Source organism: Medicago sativa, chromosome 5 (assembly GCF_051527215.1).
Source record: "Medicago sativa cultivar Bolivia chromosome 5, Bolivia_mono, whole genome shotgun sequence".
In the NCBI taxonomy this organism is placed as follows: Eukaryota; Viridiplantae; Streptophyta; class Magnoliopsida; order Fabales; family Fabaceae; genus Medicago; species Medicago sativa.
This window is the reverse complement of record NC_140753.1, coordinates 41589952-41607865: the sequence shown is the minus strand read 5'-3', so window position 1 is coordinate 41607865 and position 17914 is coordinate 41589952.

Genomic DNA, 17914 nt, shown 5'->3' with positions numbered 1-17914 from the left:
CATGAACTTTACTCCAATATAATAGCATATGCTCTTCTACATATTCGACAACATCCATTAAACAACCCGACTACATCATCCGTGGTAACTCTAGTCTTCTTTGTCTTACTTAAGTGAGGATACTTTTCTTATTCTTTTACCTTAATCATCACTACTTGCTTGCTACATCGAGAATTCCTTGTTCGTCTCATAGTACTTCTTATTAAAACTTATATTACTTTCTCAGACATTCTTCGCGAAGATCCTTACTACAACATTCCATGTTCCATGGTCACCGTCCACAACTTTACCGGTTAATTTCTGCGGCGCTACTCTGATTCCTACCGAATGGCTCTAACCAATACTCTAGTCCGTTGAAATGGGTGAACTTCACACTCCTTCTATCTTTTCAGTAATATCTTCTTGAACTCTTCTCAAAACTTTCTATGTTGTAACCAACACTGCAACCTTGTTCTAGCCTTTGCTCATATGATTGAATCTCCAGATAAACTTTTCTCTTTGCATGTAAATGTCCTACTTACACTTGTTCTCGAGTAATCTCAACTCATAGTATACTTCTTTGCTACTACTACTTACTATTTCCATGATTCGTCCTTCCTGACTTCCCATGATAAACTCATCTTGAATTCGGACATGACTTCTTATGCATCTAATCTTGTACCTTCGTATTCTCGCATGCTATGTTTTGCTCGATCATACTATTACTTGCTCGTTAATTTTTCTTTTAAAGAAAACTTTGTAAATTAGCACATGGGTTATTGACGTTGATGGTTTTCCTCTATACACATTTATAAAATATACTGAACCTATGCCCGAGTTGTTACTCTAAATTCACAGGACGAGTTGTTAATACATATGTGCCATCAAATCTTAGTCCTAGTGAGTTTAGTATACTCTACGCGAGTCGTAACAACCGGTACCTACAAAACAAATTTCTTTTGAATTCCAGATATGTCAACTTCAATCACCCATACGCATATATCTTTCTAAAATCTCGTAAACTTTATGATTCAATATCCTAACGAGCTTTAGCAAGTTAATTAAGCAAAACATAGATTCGAGGGATACATCATATTTTCACAAAATCCAAGAACCTTCTGATTTCTTATAGCTCCGCACCACTTTAATTCTTACTCATGTCTTCACTTCCGTGACATCCATTCTCAATACCAGAACCTCTAAACTCTTGGTATGAACTCTTTCTCGCCCCTTGACACATTAACTTCCAAAGCTACCTTAACCGTATCAATTTTCGTTAATAGTTGCTCATGCCTTTTTCCCTTGAAAACCTTAGGATGTGATATGCATTCATCACTTGATGTCATAAAAGGTTTTTGTTACATAAAAGATTGTGAAGACAACTCCCCATTAGCTATTATAGATCCTAGGAACAAATTGACAATTTTTGAAAAACTAAAATTTTGTTCCAGGTTCGCTATTGGCGAGTTCCTTCAGCTCAATTTCCTTAAAATATACTTTGAATGAAAATTCTTATTTCTCAAGTAATCCAATGCATATCATTCATTCCCATCATCGTAAAATATTCTACTATATATGCACGACAACCATCAACTTACTTCGATACAGTTCTCAGCACGTTGGAAATCAATGCCTTAGTCCTGACAACATAAACTTTCGCTTAAACCCTTAACTTCTTCTACTACGAGTAACTTGCCTCGCTACCTTGCGACTTAACGCACTTTCAGAACACTAGAACTTTGTCCACTCTGAACTTACAAATCCATCACCTGATTCACATAACGATATCCCTGAGAGCCTACTAATTCAGTCAACAATGTTGACTTCTTTCTAACTTGCAGTATTGTGCTTACGTTCCGAAATACAATTCCTTCCTGCACAATAAATCTGTTCAAACCACCGCTCCTACTGAATCTTCTGATCATACTTAGTCATTTGCAACCATTAACTTACGAGTATACGAGTACCTTCCACATCTTTCCCAACATAGTCGGAATGTTCCTTCTTGACTTTACCTTCCCGGAGGATCTATACTTCCACTTCTTAGTTCACCGGCCACTTTTTGGCACGACAAACTCTTACTAATACTCATCCCGAGTTCTTACTTTTCGATGCAACTTCATCTCTTACTTCATTCCTCTTGGGTCCTATTCAGCTCTCAGGCATCCGTTCTAATCGTCGAATGTTAAATTGAGTTGATCAGGCTCAACTAACATCAACAACTAGAACATTTACCCGGAACCCAATGGTCCCACTACCTTTGTTGTAACTTAATGACCCAAGGCACGGTCTGAATCGACCAGCTCTGATACCAATTGTAACACCAATACTAGACGTATCTAGAAAGTCTAGCACGTGCATTAGTTTAGTACTGGATACATTAAAATTTTACAACAACAAAAACTTCGAATGAAAGACAAATACAACAAATTTGTTCGTACATTAAGTTTACAACTCAACTTTTCTAAAATGGTAAAAGTACATCCTTGAATATCCTCATCATCGTGCATCGGGTACGAACAAACACTTGTCGCAACGTCCATCCAGCTACTAGCTTGCTATCCATCCTGATATCTGAAACAAATAAGGATTGGAATGAGACATAATGTCTCAGTGAGTTCCACCTAACCCTAGGCAATAGGCAACCACGGGGGAAACCTACGGTCACCACGTGTCTACAATACAACCTGCCGGTTGATTATACGTGTGTGGGGACTTGCTTTCTTAGACGGCGGTGCTTGCTAGGGCCGTCTTAATATTCTTAACTTGTTATAGGCTTCTCTGCTATACATGTCATGGCGGTGAAGGGAGAACTAAAACCGCATTGCCAAGAGTACACTCTAAGCATCAAGGCTCTCTTATATCTCTATCATGACACGATTCTAAACCGGACGATTAGGGGTAACCTAAGATCGTCGTCGGCATATCTTTCTTTACTTGCTTCTACTTGCTTAATATGTTGTATCTACAACATATCATCTCTTATTACCTAAGTGATTCTTGCTATTTTACTACTTCTTGACGAACTACGCCAAGTCTCTACTTGTTCTTGACGATCTACATGTATAATAGATATGCATAGTTAGCTTCATTGATTATGTTAGCGTGTAACAAACAACTTATTTGAGTTCATTTTACGGATTAGTCCCGAGTGGAGTAACCCCGGAAGATAATCCTCTTATACCGGTGATATGCTTAGCAAGAGCGCACCGGACTCCCTTAGTGAACGTGCGGGTCCCTTACGGCTTACCCCATTCCCCTTGGAGAACCTTTTGTACCCAACCTTGGAAGGTATACAAAAGACACGACACCTTAACTTAGTGAAATGCGGCTCCCTTGCGGCTTAACCATTCCCCTTGGGGAACCCCTTGAATCCAATTTGGATGACAAGAGACATGACACTCTTTCTTACTTAAAAGTCTTAGACTTATGCATGTATGAAGATTAAATCTATACATACTATCTCTTATACCTCGGATCCTTAAACGATCCCACTAGAGGTAAACTTATATGCTTGCTTTACTTAAGTTGTGAATGGATATATAATCAATTCACGTCTCGCCATACTCTTATGGCACATGCTTATATGCGAAGATAATACTCACATTACCTCGCGTCTTATCAAGCATATTACTAATGCATAGCATTCTATTCTTTCTAACTATTTTAGTTCTCGATAACTATACCGAGGCTCTAGTTCTTCCCTTTCCTTAAAGTTTATCTTGCTACCCGCTCATAAAGTCATTACTTCGCTCATATGCCATGCTACACTACACAAAGATAATACTTGCTTTATCTTCAAGAAAACCTTTTTACAACCTTTGCCTTGGAATCATGATTGAGGGATTATAGTTTAAAAAAGATTGCTTGAAAAGAACCGCTCGCGAAACGCCAGAACCACCCGGAAGCGAACAAACAATGAGCTGTCCCACTGTTTGCTCGCCATGGCGAGTGATTCTATGTAGGAGGCGAGCACCTGCTCGCAGTTGCGAGTAGGAGGCGAGTGGACACCCCCATTCGGCCTTTAAGCTTGCCTCGCAAGCTCTTTGCTCGCCGTGGCGAGCTATGACAGTCCAGAACTGTCAAAATTGGTATTTTTCACTCAAAATTCTCAATTCCAAGCATTCCAAGGCATATCATGGCACTAGAGATCATATACAACTTATAAAACAGTCATTGAGCAAGTATTCACATGTGCAATGTTGCATGACATGAAAGGGTAACTTTTCTATGTGTAAACCCTAGAAAATATATAGTTATCTTACAAGAGAAAAACACATAAACCAAGGGAGGTAATCTATCTAAGGAACTCACCTAATCAAGTCTCTCATGGAAGCTCCAAGTTCCATGCTCAAACAAACAAAACCCTAGCTTTCAATCCACTTGCTTTCTTATCATTTTCTTGTATTCCAAGACATCTTACTCCTTGCTTAATCATGAAGAGACCACACTTGAATCAACAATGAAACCATAGCATAAACAAACCCTAGCCTCATGAAATTCTTTCTTTAAGGAGGAGTGGTAGAATCATCTCAAACCAAACTTCATATTACTTCCTTGTTCTTGTTTAACCCATATCATGTACAAACTCAAGCTTCCATCATAATCTTCACTCAACACCCAAAAACCCTAACTTTGAATCCATCTCTTGTGAGGAAGAAAAGAGAAATCAAACAAAACCCAAACTTCTTTAAGCTTAATAGATCATGGGGATTCAAGTTCAAAAAGCTTTCCATGAAAGGGAGAAGCTTTGGAAAGATTTGTAGAAGGAAAGAGAGAAGGATGGCGTGAGAAGGAAGAAAGAAGGGAGAGAGAATTGCTTTCCAAACCTAGAGAGAGAAAAGGATAAGAATTGTGAGATATTTTGGTGCCTTTCCAAATAAATATCTCCTTTGTTGCGCAATTACCAAATTGCCCTTGCCTTAAGCGTGTTAAATACGACACCGATACTTTTCCCGTGTTATGCTGACATGTCATAAAATATTGACTATTAACCGCTTTCCATGAATTATTTCCTCTGGCACGTTTGACGGGTATTATTCCGATACTAGCAGGCGGGATGTTACAAAGTTAATGTGTTAAGAGTTAGGAACGATCCAAGATCAAGAGTATAAAAGTTCCGGTATTTAGAAGGAAAATCACGGATGTTTATGCATGAGGTATGAAGTAAGAAGTTAAAGTGGTGCTAAGTTATGAGGAATCACAAGGTTCACCGATTATGTGGAATTATGACGTATCGCTCGAACCTATGTTTTGCTTAATTAACTTGCTAGGGCTCATTATGAATTGAACTATAAGGTTTAAAGGATTTTTAAAAAAAAATAAAATTACACGTATGGGTGATTGAGGTTGATATTTTGAAAATTCACGAGATTTTCTAGGAACCGGTTGCTTCGACACTCGTAGAGCGGGCTAGACTCATTAGAGTCTAGGTTTGATGGCACGTATGTGTTATCAACTCGTTCTATGATTTTAGAACAACGGCCGGGGCCAAAACTCAATATATTTATTAAGTAGGAAAATCATCAACGTTAATGACCTGTGCGCTAGTTTACGAAGTTTTCTTTAAAAGAAAATCAACGAGCAAGCATTGTTAGGATTAAGCAAAATATAGTATGCGAGAATGCAAAGGTTAAATGTTTAAGAAAGATATGTTCAAGTACAAGATAAGTTGTCAAAGGAATTTGAGTTTACTCGTAAACAAGTTCAAGTATGACATGTATACCCCAGCCGGTAAATCCAACTAGCAAGAATGTAAGGTTTACCCCCAAGTCAAGTATTATGAGTATAAGATATGTTATTACGAGTTTTGAAATTTACAAGACAAGTGTAAGGTTGTGATGTTGGTTGCAACATGTAAGATTTTGAGAACAGTTCAAGAAAGGAGTATTCAAGTGATAAGCAGAAGTGTGAAGTCTTAATTGCTCTAACGGATTAGAGTAATGGTTTAAGCCAACCGGTGGGAATCAGAGTAGCGCAATGGAAGCTAATCGTTAATCATGAAACATGGAATTTTAGTATGAAAGAATTTTCGGTTGGTAATAGAAGTTAACAAGAATGCATTATAAGACAAGTGAGGAGTTCTCGATGTGAAAGGTAAGAATGGATGCATGATGATGATGATATTGGAAAACATGTGAGGTTCAGAAGGTTTCCTCTTGAGATTCAAGTTTAGTGTTCCTGAAGAAGAGGAACAAGTCATGTCAGGTGGACCAAGGATTTTCCTATGGATATGTAAGCATGTTAACATGTAGGGAGATGCGACCCTCAAGTTTTGTTCAATGAGAATCATACTTTCATATGCAATACTTGTTGAGTGAAAACGATACTTGTTAAAATATATTAAGTTATGATTTATAACTTTTAAAGTTAAAATTAGTATCAAGGAACTTAGGAACGACGTTTTTAATAACTCATGGAATTATACATTTTCGAAACTGATGAGATACGTCGTAAGTGAACTCACTTAAGATGTACAAACTTCAGGACCAACTTGTCGTGGACAAGTTTTGGGCGAGTTGTAAAAATCTTTTTTTTTTTAAAAAAAAAATATTGAAACTCGTCTGGTGGTTCTGTGGTGCCATTACACAATCAGTTTTGGAAATGATAAAATCTTTTTAATCATGAAACTATACGTTCCAAGAACCCGAATACCAGAGTTTAAGAGAATTCTTCAAAGAAATATTTTAGAACACGTATCGTTATCATTTAACAAGAGGCGGCACTTGAAAGTATGCACATGTTATGGGAACGACAATGTTCGTATGAAGACAATATCCTACAGGATACACAGAAATGTTTTAAGAATGTTTGATGTAAGTGCAAGTAGATTTGCTAGAAAGTTTCAAGAGCATGCGAACCACGACGGTGGTGATTAATTGTCAGATGAATGGTATTGTTAATTTCACATCCTCATGTCAAGTAATATGAGTTACCCCTTAGTAAGGGTGTGATAAGATGCAATGAAATTGCAATGAAATCAAAATATTTCCTAAGGCTCTGAAAAGAGATAAGAGGTTCATGGAATCGTTTATATGAGTAGTACAAGTAAGAAGCATGTGTCTCAAGGTACAGTAAGAGGTGTGTATGAAATATGTCTTATGTTGCAAGTAAGCACTGCAAGGCAAACCTGGTTTCCGTAGGATCCCAATTAAAAGGCAAATCCTGAGTGTTCATGTTTATGATAAAATATCTTTATGAATGGTTTATGTTAAGCGGGTAAATTACGAGTCCGAGACGACAAGTCTTTGTGTAGCAAGGAATATTCTAAATCATGATGTAACAAGTTAACTCTAAATTTTGAGTGATATTAAGATCAAGAAGGCTATATTCAATTGCATGTGGGCTAAGAAACAAGATGAGGACACGATACGATGAACCCTATGAATATGTGTGAATAGAAGATGTATGGCTCAGACCATAGATGGTATGTCTTTGTCATGATGATCGGTAGGTGATATCTAAATTTCGAGGACGAAATTTTTTTAAGGGGGGTAGAATGTAATATCCCGCCTGGCAGTTTTGGTATATTACCCGTTGACCGTGTCAGATGAATTTAATTCATGGAAAGTAAGTTAATGGAAAATATTTTATGAGATGTTACCTTTTTACGGAAAAGTATCAGAGTCGTTTTTAACACGTTCAAGGCAAGGGCATAATGGTAATTTCGCATGGAAAGCATATTTATTTGAAGTTGGCCCCCAAAATATCTCATTTTCATTATCCTTTCTCTCTCCATTCTTTGGAAAAGACTTTCTCTCTCCCTTCTCTCCTCAATCACGCCTCTTCCTCCCTTCTTCTCCACCAAACCTTCCTAAATCTTCATCTTCTCTTGGTGAGTTATTAAACTATGTTCCCTTTTGATCTTTTGAACCTAAAGAAGCTTGGATTATGTTTGATTTTCTCTACTTCTCCTCTCAAGAAGTGAATCAAAAATCTAGGATTTTGGATTGCAACAAGAAGCTAAGGTTTATGTTGTTGTTTTGGAACTCTTGTGGGTATTATTACATGGGATGGAAGGTTAATCAAGAAACAACTTGAGTTGAGCATATTTTTTTGGAGTCAAGAGCTAGGGTTTGGTTCATGGTAACATGGAAGAGGATTCAAGATGGGTTTTCTTCATGATCAAGAATTATGGTGTTTGAATTGCAAGAAAAGATAACAAGATGGTGTGGTTTGAGTATAGGAAGCAAGTGATCACAAGTTGGGGTTTTATCATGATTGAGCTTGGAGCTTGGAGCTTTTGCAAGAGCTTGATTAGGTGAGTTCCAAAGATAGATATCCTACCCTTTGGGATTATGATTATGCTATGTATGTATATTATGAATAATAAGAAATTCTAGGGTTTAAGTGTTAGTCTAGTTGCCCCTTTTTATGTCATGCATGCTATACATGTTAATACTTGCCATATGCATGTTTTACATGTTTCATATGATCAATTATGTTCCAAAATACTTAGAGACACTTGGTTTGAGGTTTTTGGGTCAAAAATACAATTTTTAAGTGTTCTGGACTGTCCTAACTCGCCACAGCGAGTTATTACTCGCCACGGCGAGCTAGAACTCCGAAAGGGGGGTCCTGCTCGCCCCCAACTCGCCACGGCGAGCTACCACTCGCCTCCCCAGAAAATCTACTCGCCTAGGCGAGTAAGACAGTGAGAAACCTCACTGTTTTGCTTGCTTCAGGCAGGCATGGGGATTCGCGACGCGGTTTTCTCCGTGGTGTCTTTTTACGAAAGTAAACCCCTCAAACCAAGGTCCTAAATGATGATTAATGAAAGCAAGATTTTTATGAAATGAAGCAAGTATTAAGCATGTTAGTAAGGCATGGCATATGAGAGAAACATGTTATGAATCGGGTAGCAAGTTATCCATAAGCAAGGGAAAAACTAGAGCCTCGACATAGTCGTCGAGAACTAGTTAGTTAGCATGAATTCTTAGAATGATAAGACGCGAAGTATAAACTCTTCGCACATGTTTAAGAATAAGAGAGCATGTATGTTAAGCCATTTTCATGTAGACATTCTTAATTGAGATGAAACTTTAAGAAGAAGAAGAAGAAGAAGAAGAAGAAGAAGAAGAAGAAGAAGAAGAAGAAGAAGAAGAAGAAGAAGAAGAAGAAGAAGAAGAAGAAGAAGAAGAAGAAGTTGGAGAAGGATTCTAAACAACTATATATATAAACTTTGGGAACAAGTATTTCACATATTATATCTAGTACAAAAATATCTCAAATCCCAAATATAACTAAATGTTGGTATCTCCTTTTCACTTTTGTGTATATATCAAGTTCTACAATTGTATAAATGTAAAAAAAAATCTACAATTGTATATAATTTCTTGGAGATAAATTCCACCTAAAAGCATGATTGTGCCAACTGATAGAACTAACATTTGACTCGATAAACTGTTTTTACAAAAACTTATATGAAAAATTATTCGAAAAATATATATTGATATATATTTTATTATTTGGAAATTTTAAATGAAATAATTAATTTAGTCATTATTAGAATGTTTTTTCATAGTCGCCAAATTTTGTTACAATATTTTGGAACACATCCTGATATATTTTGGCACTCAATAGTATATTTTTGTACTCAAAATATATTTTTTGTACTCAATATGATATATTTGGGACTGAATTTGAGATATTTTTGTACTAGATCAAATATCTGAGTTACTTGTTCCAAAGTTTCTCATATATTAGTTGTGAATTTTTTCTATAAATAGAGAGCTCACATATATTGCATTCTACACACAGAAAGGTATTCTGAAACTTCGAATCTTATTCTTCTCTCTCCTTCTTTGACTTGTGTTGACGAGTCATTCTTCCCTTCATCTTCTTTTTTTTGTCCATATATGGTTCTCTAAATCCAGCCTTACCTTCTTCTTCTTCATAAGCTAGTATGTGTGCAAGAAAAATAAAAACATTTAATTTGTAAATTTAAACTCCTATGATGAAAAACAGGAGGAAAAAATAGAGTGAAGAGAAATATTCCTGCTCCAACGCCAAAGCTGACGAAGCTTTTGATTAGTTACGAAAAAAGTTTTTGGAAATAACTAATTCAAAGCCTCATCAGTTTTGGGGTTGGAGTTGGAATGGTTCTCTCACTATGTTCTTTTCCTATTGTTTTTCATTATAGGTGTTTTAATTACCAAATTAATCGTTTTGATTGTTCAGAAGAAGAAGAAGAAAGAAGAAGAAGAGGAAGAAGAAGAAGAGGAAGAAGAAGAAGAAGAAGAAGAAGAAGAAGAAGAAGAAGAAGAAGAAGAAGAAGAAGAAGAAGAAGAAGAAGAAGAAGTTGGAGAAGGATTCTAAACAACTATATATATAAACTTTGGGAACAAGTATTTCACATATTATATCTAGTACAAAAATATCTCAAATCCCAAATATAACTAAATGTTGGTATCTCCTTTTCACTTTTGTGTATATATCAAGTTCTACAATTGTATAAATGTAAAAAAAAATCTACAATTGTATATAATTTCTTGGAGATAAATTCCACCTAAAAGCATGATTGTGCCAACTGATAGAACTAACATTTGACTCGATAAACTGTTTTTACAAAAACTTATATGAAAAATTATTCGAAAAATATATATTGATATATATTTTATTATTTGGAAATTTTAAATGAAATAATTAATTTAGTCATTATTAGAATGTTTTTTCATAGTCGCCAAATTTTGTTACAATATTTTGGAACACATCCTGATATATTTTGGCACTCAATAGTATATTTTTGTACTCAAAATATATTTTTTGTACTCAATATGATATATTTGGGACTGAATTTGAGATATTTTTGTACTAGATCAAATATCTGAGTTACTTGTTCCAAAGTTTCTCATATATTAGTTGTGAATTTTTTCTATAAATAGAGAGCTCACATATATTGCATTCTACACACAGAAAGGTATTCTGAAACTTCGAATCTTATTCTTCTCTCTCCTTCTTTGACTTGTGTTGACGAGTCATTCTTCCCTTCATCTTCTTTTTTTTGTCCATATATGGTTCTCTAAATCCAGCCTTACCTTCTTCTTCTTCATAAGCTAGTATGTGTGCAAGAAAAATAAAAACATTTAATTTGTAAATTTAAACTCCTATGATGAAAAACAGGAGGAAAAAATAGAGTGAAGAGAAATATTCCTGCTCCAACGCCAAAGCTGACGAAGCTTTTGATTAGTTACGAAAAAAGTTTTTGGATATAACTAATTCAAAGCCTCATAAGTTTTGGGGTTGGAGTTGGAATGGTTCTCTCACTCTGTTCTTTTCCTATTGTTTTTCATTATAGGTGTTTTAATTACCAAATTAATCGTTTTGATTGTTAAGAAGAAGAAGAAGAAGAAGAAGAAGAAGAAGAAGAAGAAGAAGAAGAAGTTGGAGAAGGATTCTAAACAACTATATATATATATATATATATATATATATATATATATATATATATATATATATAAACTTTGGGAACAAGTATTTCACATATTATATCTAGTACAAAAATATCTCAAATCCCAAATATAACTAAATGTTGGTATCTCCTTTTCACTTTTGTGTATATATCAAGTTCTACAATTGTATAAATGTAAAAAAAAATCTACAATTGTATATAATTTCTTGGAGATAAATTCCACCCAAAAGCATGATTGTGCCAACTGATAGAACTAACATTTGACTCGATAAACTGTTTTTACAAAAACTTATATGAAAAATTATTCGAAAAATATATATTGATATATATTTTATTATTTGGAAATTTTAAATGAAATAATTAATTTAGTCATTATTAGAAAGTTTTTTCATAGTCGCCAAATTTTGTTACAATATTTTGGAACACATCCTGATATATTTTGGCACTCAATAGTATATTTTTGTACTCAAAATATATTTTTTGTACTCAATATGATATATTTGGGACTGAATTTGAGATATTTTTGTACTAGATCAAATATCTGAGTTAGTTGTTCCAAAGTTTCTCATATATTAGTTGTGAATTTTTTCTATAAATAGAGAGCTCACATATATTGCATTCTACACACAGAAAGGTATTCTGAAACTTCGAATCTTATTCTTCTCTCTCCTTCTTTGACTTGTGTTGACGAGTCATTCTTCCCTTCATCTTCTTTTTTTTGTCCATATATGGTTCTCTAAATCCAGCCTTACCTTCTTCTTCTTCATAAGCTAGTATGTGTGCTAGAAAAATAAAAACATTTAATTTGTAAATTTAAACTCCTATGATGAAAAACAGGAGGAAAAAATAGAGTGAAGAGAAATATTCCTGCTCCAACGCCAAAGCTGACGAAGCTTTTGATTAGTTACGAAAAAAGTTTTTGGAAATAACTAATTCAAAGCCTCATCAGTTTTGGGGTTGGAGTTGGAATGGTTCTCTCACTCTGTTCTTTTCCTATTGTTTTTCATTATAGGTGTTTTAATTAACAAATTAATCGTTTTGATTGTTCATGTAGACATTCTTTGTAATATCCCGTCTGTCAGTGTCGGAATATTTCAGTCGATCGGGCCATAAGATTAATATAAAGGAAAGTAAATTTATGGAGAATATTATTAAGTGATGACAGTCAAATACAAGCTAAGTCCCAGAGTCGTATTTAACACGCTTAAGGCAAAGGGTATTTTGGTAATTTCATGTTAAGGGAGTATATAATTGATTTTGGGGCTAAATATCTTCACAATCTTTTCCCTTTCTCTCTCTAGGGTTTGAGTTGGTAAGAAGCTCTCCCTCCTCTCTCTACTCCCTGAAGGAAAATCGAAAGATATCATACACAGCGGAAGAAGAAGAAGAAGAAGAAGAATTTCGATTTTCTTTCCTTGGATCATTACGAATTTGACATGAATCAGTGATACGATTGTTACCTCGATAGTTTCTGTTCTGAATCACGATCACAGCTAAGCAAAGCAGCAAAGCCTCTAGTAAGTCCACACGAACAGTGCTCCTCCAAAACTCGGTGCTAGCCAATGAATTGGAAGTGCAGAGAAGAAAGGGGTTACTTCAGAACGTGTAACCTAAAACTTCAGCACCAGAGTTCTATTTATAGAACTTCTAGTGTGCTCTGCAAGTCATAAGTCACTATTGGGCTTCAGTAAGCCCAACAACGAGTTTAGTAATTTTGCTAACTAATTAGCGTTATTTACTAAACGCACCTCTTATATAAGTCATACTTATATATTTCTCTTTTGACTGTTCTTTGTGTGTGACCCTATAGGTTCTAGTCACGTTGGCAATAATATTAAATCTAATATTTAATATTATAAACAATGAGCGGTATCTAGCAACACATCATTGCTACCCAAGTGACAAGAATGTCAAGTGATCTGACGAAACCTTTCCATGATAACACTCATGTGTATATTTACTCCTTTGTCTCGATATCTTCATTGATCCCAAGACATAGTTATTGTCACCCTTGTATAGATCAATATTTATATTTCTTGATTCCAAAATATACTGAATAACGAATAAGTCCAATATCTTATATTGACTTAGTTCGGCATGGCCATGCAATTTTACAGTCATATTTCATCAAGAGGCCTAAAGATATATCTCCTGTTTATGAGGAGGGACAAATCCCATCTAGGACACTCATGTCCCTCAGCATGATTCATCAAGTACCCATCAACCAACGTTATGGTTATCCTTTTACAGACAACGTTAGAATGGCAACAAAGCACTTGAGTCCACATCTAGGGATCATAGTGGTTTCAGGTCTAAGAGCGATATACATTATTATCATTGTGAGAATATCTTATGACATTTTCATAACATACTATGTAGTATTCTCACGGTGGGTCAATCCAGTATAAATATTACCCCTAATATTTATACCTATGTATAGACTTAATATCTCAATATCAATGACCCATGAGATGCGGTCATCAGTCTACATACATAATAGTCTTTATGCTTTATTATTATCCCAATTCATATTAAAGCTTGACTATGGATATGTTTAAGAATAGCGTTCTTTACGTAATGTAATCTCATGATTAAGTCACACTTAATATTCCATTACATGAACTATCTATTCTAGGGACTTTATTATTTTGAAACATAACAAAATCAATAAAGAAATGCCTTATTATTATATATATTCACAATATATATTTATATCAATATCATGATACAAAGCCAAACCCAATCAATATTGATTGGATATTAGGGCTTACTCCAACAATCTCCCACTAGCACTAAAAGCCAATCAAATATTAACTCAATATATATTTATCAAGTGTTAGCATCAAGCACACCCTGGGCATGATACTATTCTAGTAGATAAGGAACTTTTTCCTATGTTGGTAGGTTACACTTCTTTCAATTTCCACTTTCGATCTTCCATCGAAAAGAAATTGAAGTGTCAAAGTATACATTTGGATTATTGGTGAGATCAAGTATTCATTGCTCGCAAGATTAAACCAATTTCACCTCAGACGGGATCAATGGAATCCGCAACGCAAGAGACACATGATTTCGCTCAGTTATGAGCTAAACAATCCAAATCATATATATTTGACATCTGTAATAGAAACAACAACTATTTGAAGCTTGTACTTTTACAAATTTCATAGTTGATATCCAAGCATAGCATTTATTCCAAATTGCGATTTGGATATACTGTACACCGATATTAAAGTCAGCATCATTGTAACTTCTTTACAATGTTCCTTTAATCCGTGTTCAAGAAACAATCCTTAGTCCTTTAAGACATCCATGGATATTCTTGAAAGTATTCTAGTGTCGAACTACAATCAATTTTGGTACATATTGAAAATAATTTTCTAACCATGTCTCACATGTGTAGATAAATTGTTTTGGTGACTAGTATGTCATCCACATACTCCACCAAACTAATATCAATGCTCCCACTATTCTCCTTGTGTGCACAAGATTTTTATAGATTTTTATTAATCAAAGTTTTTCATAAAACTTCACTAATAAAACAAATAATTCAACTTCAAGAAGCTTGCTCCAATTCATACATGAATTTTGTAATATATATACCTTTCTAGCATCCTTTGGATTAACGAAACCCTACATATATGTCAAATACATATACAAGGTCATTCTAATTAAAGAATGCAACATCGTTGTCCATCTCCTAGAATTTGCATTATACAATAATGACAAGTGGGATCGTTAGATTTAAGCATTATGATGATGTAATAGTTTCGTCATGATTTGCATCACGAGTTGCATGAAACCTTCTACAATCAATCACATCTTAAAGGTATTCATAATACCATCCATGTCAGTTTTCTAAAAGAAAAATCACATTCCAATATCCATATATGGTTTGTGTACATAGATTCTTTATAAGATCCCATGGCATATAGTCACTTCTCAAAGTTCAAGCCATTTAGATCTTGTGCTACTCAAACTGATGATTTAACAACAACCCTTTGCTGAATCAACTCGTGTTCCATTCTTAGAGAGATGTGTATTTTGTGTTACTTGACTTAATTCAAGTTCTACATCACTCCCACTGGCTCCTGTAGAGACATACTCTTTGAAAGGAATACTCCAGTTATAGCGACAAACAAATTTTGTCAAAGAAGATGTAGAAATAATATCCTTTAGTTTCCTAAGGATAGTTACACAATTATACTTTCATTAAATTCGAAGTTTAGTTCATCTAATAAACCATATAACTTCAAATTATCATAAAGTCAAAACTAGGTACTCTTACCTCCATATCTAATATGGTGTCTTTATGATTACTTAATTGGAACTTTGTTGTGGGTGAAGAATAACTGTAATTTAATTAATTTCAAGAGTCATTGAGTTATAATCAAACTATTTTAGATCGAGTCATGTCAAACATGAAACGATATAAATAATCATTATACTCATTAATCAAGCATTGACCATCACGACTTACTCGTATAGTCTTTATACTTTTCAAACTTATTCCTTTTACTTCATTGTTAAAATCTTTGAACAATTTCAAATTTTTCTTGAATCGTGTCAAATACACTTTGCTTATCTACTAAATGATTTAGTAATGTTAGATGAAGTAATAGAAACAATATCTAGCAAATATGTTTAGTTCTCCATATACATCTTATATGTATATCAATTCAAATAAATTATGTGTCCTTTCACCTTTGTTGGTGACCGGTGTACTAATCTATTTTGAAAAGTGGGGCTCACATCCTTCAAATGATATAAAATCAAATGAGTCCAATAGTCCATATCCATGGATTTTGGAAATGTGAATCACACTTGTTTGTACTAGACAGTGATGCCAATGATATACAAAAGGTTCAAATCTCATTTGATCCTTTTCTCATATGTTATAGACTAGCTTATCAAGATCATGGAACTCAAATCCATTACTTGATCAGCACATTGCATAGAAAACATTATTAGGACAATAGGACAATATTTGTCTATCATTCAACTACATAATCCTTCTCTTGTCAATACAAGATTTATGATTTAATATTTCTATTTTATATGGAATTTAATAACAATTATTTGGATCCATATCAAGTTAAGTTTAAGTCCAAACATAAGCTCTTATAGTCAATGAAACAATTTGTTCCATTCCAGACGTAGGTGAACTTCACTTATAGTTAATGTTCTGCTTCTTTAAAACTCTATATTTCAACAAATATGAGATTAATCATCAAGTATCATATACTTATGATGAAGAAGTAGAAAATTAACTTTCTATAACTATATGGGTAAATAAGAAGTCTTACTTCTTTCTTATATTTTGACCCTTTCAAAACTACGAGCAATTTTTGTTTTTCAACTTTTGAAATAATTGCTTCCCCTTTTTGCAACCGTGTTTAACCTTTCAAAGGTAGAAAAACAGAATTTGAATTTTATTCTTATCCATGTACATCTACTTGATAGACTTAAACTATTCATCTTATAACATTGAGGTTGAATGATCATATCATTCTCCATCGTCGTTACCACTATGAGATATCCTATATCTACTCATTTGACCCAATGCTTCTGATAAGCGTTGTTTTTCAAATATAGACATAGAAAGTTGCTAGGAAATAACTGCTCGAGAATATACAGTTTTTCTCATTCTTAAGAACAATTCTTAAATTTTGTACCAATTCAGAAACTCTTTTCTGAAAATTTTGTTCTTCATAAGAACTTTTAACAGTATAATAAAATTTATATGCTAAAGAAATTCTAAATACAGAAAATAAATAAAATAAATGTATCATGATTTAAAACATATTTAAATAGGTCTTTAATTAAATACGCTCCCACTATTTTACTCAAATCAAATGACCTTCAAAACACTTGATTCGGAAAATCCCGTTGGAAGATTTTCTAGTGGGTTGAAATCCATATTTCACCTTGCTTTAAGTCAACGGGGGCTGTACTCAAAACTCAGTTATTTAGGTAGGAACTCCTTCCAATTGTATCTCATACAACTTTCAAATCATTTGAGTGAATAACTCCTTACTCTAATCTATCATATAGATGTTCCCAAATATTGCTTCTAAATTTATTTTAATCTTATTAAAATTAATTTAGTTAAGTTAAACCCAAAAGAATAACACTTGGGTAAATTGGATTACCGCACCGCAACTTACTAGTATAGAAAGTGCACCTCGCGGAGGCGAAACCTACACATTTCGATATTAGTCTTGAAGGGTGTTAAACTTTTGGAAAGCATTAAACTTAATATTTTGAATTGAAGGATTTTTATTAAGTTTGATCTCACCTCACCACGGCTTATATATCATATATATTCGCACTCCAATCATAACATGCATAACGATTATACAATAATAAAAGTGACATGATTATGGCCATCCTAACGCTATGACTCTCTCAAGCCAATGAGAGAATCTAAACTAATCCTAGAAACGACCTTGCTTCTCCAAGCTTGACCTCCAGGACTATCCTAACATCATGAGCCCTATTACTTCTTTGTATTCTATTTACATT